Genomic DNA, 13,263 nt, shown 5'->3' with positions numbered 1-13,263 from the left:
TTTTTAATCCTGAATTTATTTAGGCTTGCCACAACAAAAAGGTTGAATACATATAGACTTATAGACATTTCAGCTTTTCATTATTAGTTCATTTGTAAATATTTCGATAAACATGATTCCACTTTGACATTATGGTATATTGTGTGTATTCCAGTGACACATCTCAATTTAATATATTTTAAATGCAGGCTATAAAACAACTAAATGTGGAAAAAGTCAAAAGGTGTGAATACTTTCTGAATGCACTGTATGTCCAGCAGCAAGGCTTGATCCGCAGCACTAGGCCTTGTTATAATATTGCCATCTCTTTGTGCAGCAGAAGTAGGCCCAGTATGGAAACGCATTACGCCCACTCCTGATGACATACAAACACTATAAAATCCTGTGACCTGCACCCTTGCTGCATCATCTGTGCGATTACAGCACAGATGTAGCCGTCTGGCACCCACCCACACTGAGTCATTACCAAGCAACAAAAAAAATAAAAAAGGAGCCAGACAGGAACAGAATATAAATCCTCTTTAGGATATAACAGAAATGGGATCTGATGAAATAGGGCAGAAAAATATATTTTGTAGTGGGCTATTGAGGACAGTCAGCCTGCCAGCCAGCCGCCAACCAGCCACGGTACAACAACTGTCACGGCAGGGGATGTCGGGCGATGGTGGGGAAGTCAAAGTCTTCCCATGCAGGTTTAGCACAAAGCACAGACAGCAGGCTTTCTGACCTACATCGCTCAATTAGACATCAATGGATCTGGCCGCTGTACGTGAATAGCCAGGTCCTAATCTCCCCAATGTAAATAATCTCACAAGCCCCTCTATAAAACAGTGAAAGATGGGTAGGAGGTGAGGGAAGGGGCTGTGTATGAGAATACAAAAGAAGTTTGTTTTTTCTTTCCTTTTCCAGAAAATACAATTATAAGTGATGTTTCTTGTTAGCCAACAAGCAAGCAGCAGCATGAAATAAGAGCTGTTCCCAATTTACACAAAAAACAAGTCTGCTCTACTCCTCCACATCTGATCATCCCATTTAATCCTGCTATCAATACCACACTTTATACTGAACAGCAGTTTTAATTAAACCCCATCCCTCCCATCCCCGCACCCCGCTCCACAGCTGCCATCTTTCATTACTGTGAATCTGCAAACCATACCATGCTGGGGAGACTCTCTCTCTCTCTCTCTACACACACACACACTTTCACTCTTATAAGGCGCTATCTCACCCTGTCCATAACCCTGACCAAACATTACCGTTTTAATTTTACTTCAAAATGAAATCAGTTATGAAAAATGCATTGAGGGGTTCATAAAAAGGGGAACAAATGTTGAGCGTGCAGACGGAGCGTGAAGATTTATGGATGGTATGGGAGAATCTGGAAGGTGAATCATGGACAGTACTTGATAGGACGTTCTAGTTGAATGTCACTCAAAGCCGCACGGCTAGCGTGACGGCAGGCGGTGGGCGCAGGAGTGGAGGGAACAGGCGTGATGTACTGAGGCTTGTTTATGTAATCCATTTCACAAAGAGGTTAGATCAAATTCTCTACCATGACCCACCAGTGCGACTCGTTACTATGTAAATGTGTAGACAACGTGCACGCACACATGCACGCAAGCATACACACACGTAACACACAACGTACACACACGTACACACACGTCACAACACACAACACACACACACATCACACACACCCAACCAAAACACACACACACACCACACACACACACACACACACACACACACAGCTTAGTATTAACAGTATCCCACAAAGAGTCAAAGAAAGAAAAAGTTTCTGAGCAACTGTATATCCTTCTCTTTATTTACAATTTTTCCCAGTTTAATACACATTTGCTGAATACTACATCTCAGGTACTCAAAACTCTAAACATCAAAACAGAAACAGTTAGCCAATTTCCCCAACCCCACAGACACTCTTACAAAATGGAACACAGTAATCAGAATAATTGTACTCGCCTACTCAAAACCTCCTCTCATTCATTAACCCTTGCTGCATCATCTGTGCGATTACAGCACAGTCGTAATCAGGCAGAGTGTAGCGCGTGTGCACCCACACCCACCACTGAGTCGATTTACCAAGCCAAACAAAAAAAGAAGACAAAGAGAATGAATCCTAGACAGAACAGAATATAAATCCTCTTTAGGATATAACAGAAATGGGATCTGATGAAATAGGGCAGAAAAATATATTTGGTGTGGGTATTGAGGACAGTCAGCCGGCCAGCCAGCCGGCCAACCAGCCACGGTACAACAACTGTCACGGTAGTGGGGATGTCGGGCGATGGTGGGGAAGTCAAAGGTCTCCCATGGCAGGGTTTAGCACAAAGCACAGACAGCAGGGCTGTTCTGARCTACATCGCTCAATTAGACATCAATGGATGCTGGCCGCTGTACGTGGAATAGCCAGGTCCTAATCTCCCCCAAATGTAAATAATCTTCACAGCCCCTCTGACTAAAACAGTGAAAGATGGGTAGGGAGGTGGGAAGGGGGGCTGGTGTATGAGAATACAAAAGAGTAGGTTGTTTRTCTTTCTTTTCCTTTTCCAGAAAATACAATTATAAGTGATGTTTCTTGTTAGCCAACAAGCAAGGCAGCAGCATGAAATAAGAGCTGTTCCCCAATTTACACAAAAAACAAGTCTGCTCTACTCCTCCACATCTGATCKTCCCATTTAATCCTGCTATCAATACCACACTTTATACTGAACAGGCAGTTTTAGATTAAACCCCCATCCCTCCCATCCCCGCACCCRGCTCCACAGCTGCCATCTTTCATTACTGTGAATCTGCAAACCATACCATGGCTGGGAGACTCTCTCTCTCACACACACTATCTCATATCACTCTTATAAGGCACTATCTCACCCTGTCCATAACCCTGACCAAACATTACCGTCATCATTTTACTTCAAAATGAAAACAGTTATGAATAATGCATTTTTTTCATTTGAACCCCTAACTATTGACGGGTTCATAAAAAAGGGGAACAAATCTGAGCGTGCAGACGGAGGGCGATAGGTTATGGATGGTATGGGAGAGTCTGGAAGGTGAATCGTGGACAGTATCTTGATAGGGCGTCTCATTGATGCCACTCAAAGCCGCACGGCTAGCGTGACGGCAGGCGGTGGGCGCAGGAGTGGAGGGAACAGGCGTGATGTACTGAGGCTTGTTTATGTAATCCATTTCACAAAGAGGTTAGATCAATTCTAACCATGTGACCCACAGTGCGACTCGTTATCAGTAAAGTGTAGACAACGTGCACGCACGCACACACTTAGTATTAACAGTATCCCACTAAGGTCAAAGAAAGAAAAGTTTCTGAGCACTAACCTTCATGTACAGCATTTCCCAATTTTTATCACACGTTTGCTGAAACTACATCTCTGGTACTCAAAACTCTAAACACAAAACAGAAAACAGTTAGCCAATTTCCCCAAACCCCACAGACATCTTGCAAAATGGAACAAAGTAATTAGAATAATGTACTCCCTGCTCAAAATGAAACTCTGCAGACAAATGAGACAAACACACACCTCAAATTAATCTAACTTAGTGACAACCGAGATCACACTAATGTGACATATTCAAAACACTACTCTCAAAACCTATTTCAGTGTAAAGACTAAGATTGTTATATTGTTTGTGTGTACAGTCGTGGCCACATTTTTGAGAATGACACAAATATAAATTTTCACAAAGTTTGCTGCTTCAGTGTCTTTAGATATTTTTGTCAGATGTTACTATAGAATACTGAAGTATAATTACAAGCATTTCATAAGTGTCTAAGGCTTTTATTGACAATTACATGAAGTTGATGTTACGCCCTGACCATAGATTGCTTTGTATGTTTCTATGTTTTGTTTGGTCAGGGTGTGATGTGGGTAGGCATTCTATGTTGTATGTCTAGGTTGTCTGTTTCTATGTGTTTGGCCTAGTATGGTTCTCAATCAGAGGCAGGTGTCAGTCGTTGTCTCTGATTGGGAGCCATATTAAGGTAGCCTGTTTTTCATTGTGTTTTGTGGGTGATTATTTTCTGTTCAGTGTTTTTTTTGTATTCACCGTTCAGGACTGTTTCGTTTCGTTCTTGTTATTTTGTGTTCATGATAATAAATTATCAATATGGACACTTACCACGCTGCGCATTGGTCCTCCTCTTCTCATTCTAACGATGAGCGTGACAGAATCACCCACCACAACCGGACCAAGCAGCGTGGTACCCAGGAGCCAGCGGGTTCAAGACTCCGGACTTGGGAAGGAGGTCTTAGATGGCAAGGGACCCTGGGTGACAGCCGGGGAGTAATATCGGCCAGCCCCAGAGGCTATAGCTGGTAGGCAGCGAAAGCCGAGAGGCCGCGTTCATGAGGAGGCCTCCCCAAGGCAGCGCGGCTGAAGCCCCCGAGAGAGGCAGCCCCAAAATGTATTGGGGAGGTGGCAAACCATGGGGAAGTGTGGGCTAAATCAGGTAGGAGATGAGCACTCCCCCGTGCTTACCCGTGGAGAGAAGTGGACCGGGGCAGGCACCGTGTTATGCCGTGAGGACGCATGGTGTCCCCGTGCGGCAGCATAGCCCGGGGCGGCAAGCGGCCTCGTATCGGCCGGGCTAGAGTGGGGCATCGAGCTAGGTGCTATGAGACCGGCTCAGCGCATATGGTCTCCAGTGGCCGTCTCCTCGGCCCCGGGTATCAGGAGGCACTAAGCCTCTATGCACGGTGTCCCCGGGTCGCCAGCACAGCCCAGTGCGGTCTGTTGTCCACCTCGGCACTGCCGGCCGCTACGGGAGTATCCAGCCCAGGGAAGGTTGTGCCAGGCTCGGTGCTCGAGAGACCTTCAGTAACGCCTCCACGGTTCCGGTCTATCCGGTGCCCTCCTCGCAACGTACCCAGGCCTTTCCGGTGGCAGCCCGCACGCACGTCCAGGCTTGGTCTCTCCGTCTCCTTCCTCCAGGAGCGCGCTCCTGCCGTGCTGTCCCAGCGCCGCCCCTGAGCCGCCCTCCTGTCCGAGCGCCGCCCTGAGCCGCCGCGTCAGTCAGGAGCCGCCTGAGCCGCCCGTCAGTCAGGAGCCGCCAGAGTCCTCCCTCCAGTCCGGAGATGCCCCTCAGTCGGAGCTGCCCATCAGTCCGGAGCTGCCACTCAGTCCGGAGCTGCCCCTCAGTCCGGAGCTGCCCCTCAGTCCAGAGGCGCCCCTCAGTCGCAGGGCGCCCCTCAGTCCTGAGGCGCCCCTCAGTCCAGAGGCGGCGGCGAGGGTCGCCGCGCTCCAAAGACGCCACTTCAGCGGGCTAAGACTATGGTGGAGTGGGGCAGATGCCCACCCAGACCCTCCCCTATAGGTTCAGGTTTTGCGGCCAGAGTCCGTCCCTTTGGGGGGGGGGGGGGGGGGGGGGGGGGTACTGTTACGCCCTGACCATGGATTGCTTTGTATGTTTCTATGTTTTGTTTGGTCAGGGGGTGACATTACTTGCACATGTTCAATCCTTCACTCTTTGGGAATTCCTTTCAAATGGGACTCGGTAGATTTGCTTAATCCGAAGATGGTGTTTCTTAAAGATGCGGGCTGTGGTTGATAAGCTCACTCAGATGTTATGGGAGATGGCAGAGTTTTCAATAATCTGTTGTTGGATTTCCCGCAGTCTTAAGGCATTATTTTCAACTACCATTTGAACAATGGCAGCCTTCTGTTCGTCTGTAAATAGATGCTTTCTACCACCAAATGGTGGTCATCTTTCAGATCTACAAAAACAAAATAGCATGCAGTACAGTAATACAGTATACAAGATAAACATGTTACAAAGTTGTATAGCTCCCAATTTCATATGTACAGTAATACATGAAACATCTACTTTGTTTCCCATTACAGTATGTATTGGAATCTACAGTCTTTACTGTGCTTTATGTTGTACTATTGTCAAGTAGTAAAAGTAGTAGATAGGTCCAATGTCTGCAGTACATACTGTACCTATTCTCATTTTAGAACGTCCGGATGATGGATGCTGCGGTGAAGCAGCTCAGATTGGGCTGCACTCTCTGCCCAGCCTCTCTCAAGGTCAAACCACGGTTGACCACATGGTCCACCACAGTGGCCCAAATTTCATCAGATCTTCTTCTTCTTCCTCCTCCTCTCTCTGCCAAGTTTACTTCCATTGTTCTCCAAACACAGGAGTACTCACCTGTTGACTCCCATACCACAGGTCTGACTGCAAAGTGAACATTTACACAATTAGTGTTTGCAGATGTGGAGAGTGAAATTGATCAACTGGTAATTGAGCTTGTTGAACCGTGTTGCTTTTCATTTGCACACAATATATTTTAGTTGTGCCGAAGGTAGAGAATTGTGTGTTGTGTTTTGCCAAATGTTTGTTATAGAATTGCAATTTTAGTGTAAAGCAAAACATGTGTCAATAGTATTGCAGGTTTGGTGTCTAGTTCTGCTAAATGAGTCACAGGTTTGGGTCATTGTGCCTCATGGACCAATTTTTGTGTGATAACAATTGGGGAAAACTGTAATAATATTACAATATGTGATTTCTTGGGGTCCAGTTCAGTTGAGACATTTGAGAAACTATAATAAAGTATGTGTTTAACCATGTACTATTTATATATTATGTTGTCTACATATCTACATGCAGCACTGCAAATTGCCCTTTGGGGATTATAAAGACTACAAGATCGTACTCAATGTGAACATCACCATGTCATTGTTTACAATCTTAATTAATGATAATAAAACCATCAAAAGGCAGAAGTGGTTTTTAATTATGCATTAAATAAATACTGCCCGACTGCCTAGGCCTTAGATAGAAAGAGACAGTCTGGCCGTTTACACTAAATAAGGAGAAACAATGTAGTATTATAGGAGTACATAGGAGTAAGCTTACTCTGTAAAATGAATAGTTTTATAAATAAACGGCGATGTTAGAAAATGTATTAGAGAAGAGTCTCTCAGCGAGACAGGCGTGTCCTACATTGCAGTTTGTGTGTATTGTAAGTGTGAGTGTGTGTTATATGTGCGAGTGTGTGTGTGTGTGTGTGTGTTGAAGGATGTCCTACTGCGCCATAACTGCTCAAGATGCTTACACAGCAATGGCAGAGTCCAGAGGTTGGAGTTTACAATACATCCATTAGCTCTACAGTGTTTGTAGTGTTTGCTTAGGAATTTTGTACTGGCAGTCCATGTGCTCTGTACTTTCCCTCCCCCAGTAAAACTGAAAATGGTGGCTTTGAAAGAATAATTATGTTGAGGTCCACCATATTGTTGTCTCAAACGAATTGATTCATGAATAATTTGAAAAGTTTATTTCCAAAACGCTATATCCAGCAATTTTTCCACATTTGTGCTTTTTTTAAATCAGAAATGATTGCTCGTGGGTAACTTCATATGTATGTAAAATATTACTGTTCTCAGACTTGTTATTCATAGATTTTAGATCTGTATGAAAATGAGTTTTTTTGCAAAACGCTATATATCCGTTGTTTATCTGGAATGGAATGTTAGTATCCTGTATATTTGATCATGATATGTGTTTGTCTAGCCTAGCTATTTTAAGATGAATGCACTGACTGTAAGTCACTCTGGATAAGAGCATTTGATAAATTACTAAAATGTCAAAACAATGAAATAACACATATGGAATCATGTATTAACCCAAAAAAGTGTTAAACAAATCAAAATATATTTTATATTTAAGATTCGTCAAGGTAGCCACCCTTCGCACAGCCGCGAACTGCCCAGTGACACGAGCATAGCAGAAGAGCTAAATTACTTCTATGCTTGCTTCGAGGCAAGCAACCCTGAAGCATGCATGAGGGCATCAGCTGTTCCGGACGACTGTGTGATCACACTCTCCGTAGCCGATGTGAGTAAGACCTTTAAACAGGTCAACATTCACAAGGCCGCGGGGCCAGACTGATTACCAGGACGTGTATTCCGAGCATGTGTTGACCAACTGGAAAGTGTCTTCACTGACATTTTCAACCTCTCCCTGAGTCTGTAATACCAACATTGACCACCATTGTCCCTGTGCCCAAGAACACTAAGGTAACCGCCCCCAGGTGGTAAGGTAACAACACATCTGCCACGCTGATCCTCAACACGGGGGCCCCTCAGGGCTGCTTGCTCAGTCCCCTCCTGTACTCCCTGTTCACTCATGACTGCACGGCCAGGCACGAATCAAACACACAAATCCGGTGACACAACAGTGGTAGGCCTGATCACCGACAACGATGAGACAGCCTATAGGGAGGAGGTCAGAGACCTGGCCGTGTGGTGCCAGGATAACAATCTCTCCCTCAACGTGATCAAGACAAAGGAGATGATTGTGGACTACAGAAAAAGGGGGACCGAGCATGCCCCTATTCTTATCGATGGGGCTGTAGTAGAGCAGGTTGAGAGCTTCAAGTTCCTTAGTGTCCACATTACCAACAAACTAACATGGTCCATGTTACATCAGTGCCTGCCACACCCTCTACTGCTCATCCTGTGTCTCCCTAACCTGCCGCCACTCCCCCAGTGCTCTCTCCCTTTTCCTCTGTCTGTGTGTTGTGTGTGTTGTTTGTGTGTGTGTGTGTGTGTGTGTGTGTGTGTGTGTGGTGTGTGTGTGTTGTGTGTGTGTGTGTGTGTGTGTGGTTGTGTGTGTGTGTGGTGTGTGTGTGTGTGTGTGTGTGTGTGTGTGTGTGGTGATTGTGTGGGCGGAGACATGTGTGCTGGAGGCAGAGCAGATCCTCACCACCTGTTCAGATCCTCACCACCTGTTCCATAATCAAGAACTCTACAGATACTCAGCCCTGCCACTTCCACACTGCCAGATCGTAATCTCTGCTCAGTCAGTCTGCGTTTTTTAGCCATTAGTTCCTGCTTAGATCCTGTTTTCGTGTGATGCCTGTTTTCCCTTGCCTGACACTGTTTTCCTCTCTGCTACAGTTCTGCCCGCTCTGACTCTGGTCCCTGTCTCCAGTCCCACGCCTCGTCAGTCTTGCTACTCTGTCCTGGACCCCTCGCTCCACTGCTTCCTTGGATTCCCCCTGGATCTGCCTCATCTGAGTCTGCTCTTGGGTTCACCTGCTCCGCTCTGCTTGACAGTCCAAAGACACAAGAAAGTCATGAAGAGGGCATGACAAAACCTATTCCCCCTCAGGAGACTGAAAAGATTTGGCATGGGTCCTCAGATCCTCAAAAGGTTCTACAGCTGCACCATCGAGAGCATCCTGACTGGTTGCATCACTGCCTGGTATGGCAACTGCTCGGCATCCGACCACAAGGCATTACAGAGGGTGTGCGAACGGCCCAGTACATCACTGGGGCCAAGCTTCCTGCCATCCAGGACCTCTATACCAGGCGGTGTCAGAGGAAGACTCCAGCCACCCTAGTCATAGACTGTTCTCTCTGCTACCGCAAGGCAAGCGGTACCGGGAGTGCCAGTCTAGGTCCAAGAGGCTTCTAACAGCTTCTACCCCAAGCCATAAGACTCCTCAACACTAATCAAATGGCTACCCTGACTATTCATGCAATTCACAGCCGCATCCCTCCATTTCACACCGCAATTTCTCGATGCTCGCTTGCTCCCCCCCTCCTTTACCCGCTCTACTCTCTGTTGTACATCTATGCATAGTCACTTTAATAACTCTACCTTCATGTAGATGTGCGGAAAGGAGGAAACTCGCCTCCCTGCGACCTGGCATCCTTTCACTCCCTCCTCTCTACTTCTCCTCTTCTGTCTCTGCTGCTAAAGCCAATTCTACCACTCTAAATTCCAAGCATCTGCCTCTACCCTAAGGAAGCTCTTTGCCACCTTCTCCTCCCTCCTGAATCCTCCTCCCCTCCCTCTCTGCTGATGACTTCGTCAACCATTTGTGAAAAGAAGGTCGACGACATCCGATCCTCGTTTGCTAAGTCAAACGACACCGCTGGTTCTGCTCACACTGCCCTACCCTGTGCTTTGACCTCTTTCTCCCCTCTCTCTCCAGATGAAATCTCGCGTCTTGTGACGGCCGGCCGCCAACAACCTGCCGCTTGACCCTATCCCCTCCTCTCTTCTCCAGACCATTTCCGGAGACCTTCTCCTTACCTCACCTCGCTCATCAACTCATCCTGACCGCTGGCTACGTCCCTTCCGTCTTCAAGAGAGCGAGAGTTGCACCCTTCTGAAAAAACCTACACTCGATCCCTCCGATGTCAACAACTACAGACCAGTATCCCTTCTTTCTTTTCTCTCCAAAACTCTTGAACGTGCCGTCCTTGGCCAGCTCTCCTGCTATCTCTCTCAGAATGACCTTCTTGATCCAAATCAGTCAGGTTTCAAGACTAGTCATTCAACTGAGACTGCTCTTCTCTGTGTCACGGAGGCGCTCCGCACTGCTAAAGCTAACTCTCTCTCCTCTGCCTCATCCTTCTAGACCTATCGGCTGCCTTTGATACTGTGAACCATCAGATCCTCCTCTCCACCCTCTCCGAGCTGGGCATCTCCGGCGCGGCCCACGCTTGGATTGCGTCCTACCTGACAGGTCGCTCCTACCAGGTGGCGTGGCGAATCTGTCTCCGCACCACGTGCTCTCACCACTGGTGTCCCCCAGGGCTCTGTTCTAGGCCCTCTCTTATTCTCGCTATACACCAAGTCACTTGGCTTCTGTCATATCCTCACATGGTCTCTCCTATCATTGCTATGCAGACGAACACAATTAATCTTCTCCTTTCCCCCCTCTGATAACCAGGTGGTGAATCGCATCTCTGCATGTCTGGCAGACATATCAGTGTGGATGACGGATCACCACCTCAAGCTGAACCTCGGCAAGACGGAGCTGCTCTTCCTCCCGGGAAGGACTGCCCGTTCCATGATCTCGCCATCACGGTTGACAACTCCATTGTGTCCTCCTCCCAGAGTGCTAAGAACCTTGGCGTGATCCTGGACAACACCCTGTCGTTCTCAACTAACATCAAGGCGGACCCGTTCCTGTAGGTTCATGCTCTACAACATTCGCAGAGTACGACCCTGCCTCACGCAGGAAGCGGCGCAGGTCCTAATCCAGGCACTTGTCATCTCCCGTCTGGATACTGCAACTCGCTGTTGGCTGGGCTCCCTGCCTGTGCCATTAAACCCCTACAACTCATCCAGAACGCCGCAGCCCGTCTGGTGTTCAATTTTCCCAAGTTCTCTCACGTCACCCCGCTCCTCCGCTCTCTCACTGGCTTCCAGTTGAAGCTCGCATCCGCTACAAGACCATGGTGCTTGCCTACGGAGCTGTGAGGGGAACGGCACCTCCGTACCTTCAGGCTCTGATCAGGCCCTACACCCAAACAAGGGCACTGCGTTCATCCACCTCTGGCCTGCTCGCCTCCCTACCTCTGAGGAAGTACAGTTCCCGCTCAGCCCAGTCAAAACTGTTCGCTGCTCTGGCACCCCAATGGTGAACAAACTCCCTCACGACGCCAGGTCAGCGGAGTCAATCACCACCTTCCGGAGACACCTGAAACCCACACCTCTTTAAGGAATACCTAGGATAGGATAAAGTAATCCTTCAACCCCCCTAAAAGAGTTAGATGCACTATTGTAAAGTGGTTGTTCCACTGGATATCATAAGGTGAATGCACCAATTTGTAAGTCGCTCTGGATAAGAGCGTCTGCTAAATGACTTAAATGTAAATGTAAATGTATGTACATATTACCTTAACTAACTGGTGCCCCCGCACATTGACTCTGTACCGTTACCCGTTTGTATATAGTCTCGATATTGTTATTTTACTGCTGCTCTAATAATTACTCTTTAATTACTTGTTACTTTTATTTCTTATTCTTATCCGTATTTTTTTTAACTGCATTGTTGGTTATGGGCTCGTAAGTAAGCATTTCACTGTAAGGTCTACACATGTTGTATTCGGCGCATGTGACTAATAAAATATTGATTTTGAGATGTGATATTTCAGTAGTTTTGCATTTGCAAAACATACATTTGCAGAAATGTCAAAATACCTGTTTTTGCTTTGTGGAGTATTATGGGGGTATTGTGTGTAGATTGATGAGCGGGGAAAAACAATCTATTCAATTTTAGAATAAGGCTTTAATGTAACAAAGTCTATACATGCTGATATAGAGATTATATTGGGATTTCTGAGACTCAAAATCAATTCCTTTGTGTTCCAACCCAATTTCGTCCCCGGTCTATAGGACATAAAAGGGTAGGATATTTCTATGAATTCATTCTTTTGGAACAATTCTTAGAATTTTTTAAGGTTTACAGTAGCCTATTTCTACATTGTTCAGATTTTTGTTTGTCAAACTGGTAAAGACAAGGATTAATGCAATGTCACCAGATGTAGTGTCACGTATAGTTTCAAAATGACACTACATTACATTGCAACATAACCAGTGACAACATGGTGTCACTTGAATGGTCATGTTAAAAAAAGTACACCAACGGAAATAGACGTGGTTAGCTTTGATCTCATGGTTTGGCCAAATCATCCGAGAGTGATTCACTTCGCCTCATTGACGAGGTCCATTTTGCACCGTCATCATCATGTCTCAGGAAAAGAGTGGGGGAGATCAACCATCACATGAATATTTGTGTCATGGACCAACATAACGCGGGTTATGAGCTCAAACTACTCAACACATGACCCAATAGTCTTAATGATATCATTTTTGTTTTGTTACTGGCTTTGTGATTGACTGTTCCATTCCTCATTACACTAACAACAAATCTATAGGCCCATCTAATTAAACAGATGTTCATGTAGCGCAGGCTATATGCTTGACTCTTTGCTTTAAAATGATGTGGAGATATGAGATTGTCAGTGGTGTGACTTTCCCTAGTTGCCTTACATGAGAAGACATCTGAGGCACCACACTTCCTTTGAAATGTGAATCAGAGGGGTTCTTGATGTGGGGGCCCTGCTTTCGCTACCGAGCAACTAGGCCATGCGACATCTTCAGAAGCTGATGTTATGGAAAGGGATGGCTGATGGTGGAAGATGTATGAGTTTATCCCGGGGTCTGGGGTCAGGTTGCATAGATATGAGAGAGGTGGAATGTATCCTTTCAAATCATGGTGTCAGGGACCCCTAGAATACATTAGTAGCAAAACATTTGCTGTCTTGTCTTATCATCAGGTGAATGATAACGACAAGGAGAATTAATCAACATTTTTAAATGAATCCATTTGGTGGATAGTTTTTCATTATTTTGACGTCCCCACATTATAATTGGAAGAGGAAGTGTAAACTCTTACATAGTCTATTAGCTAGAAAGTG

Source organism: Salvelinus sp. IW2-2015, linkage group LG5 (genome assembly GCF_002910315.2).
Source record: "Salvelinus sp. IW2-2015 linkage group LG5, ASM291031v2, whole genome shotgun sequence".
Taxonomy (NCBI): Eukaryota; Metazoa; Chordata; class Actinopteri; order Salmoniformes; family Salmonidae; genus Salvelinus; species Salvelinus sp. IW2-2015.
Note: the sequence above shows the minus strand (reverse complement) of the source record.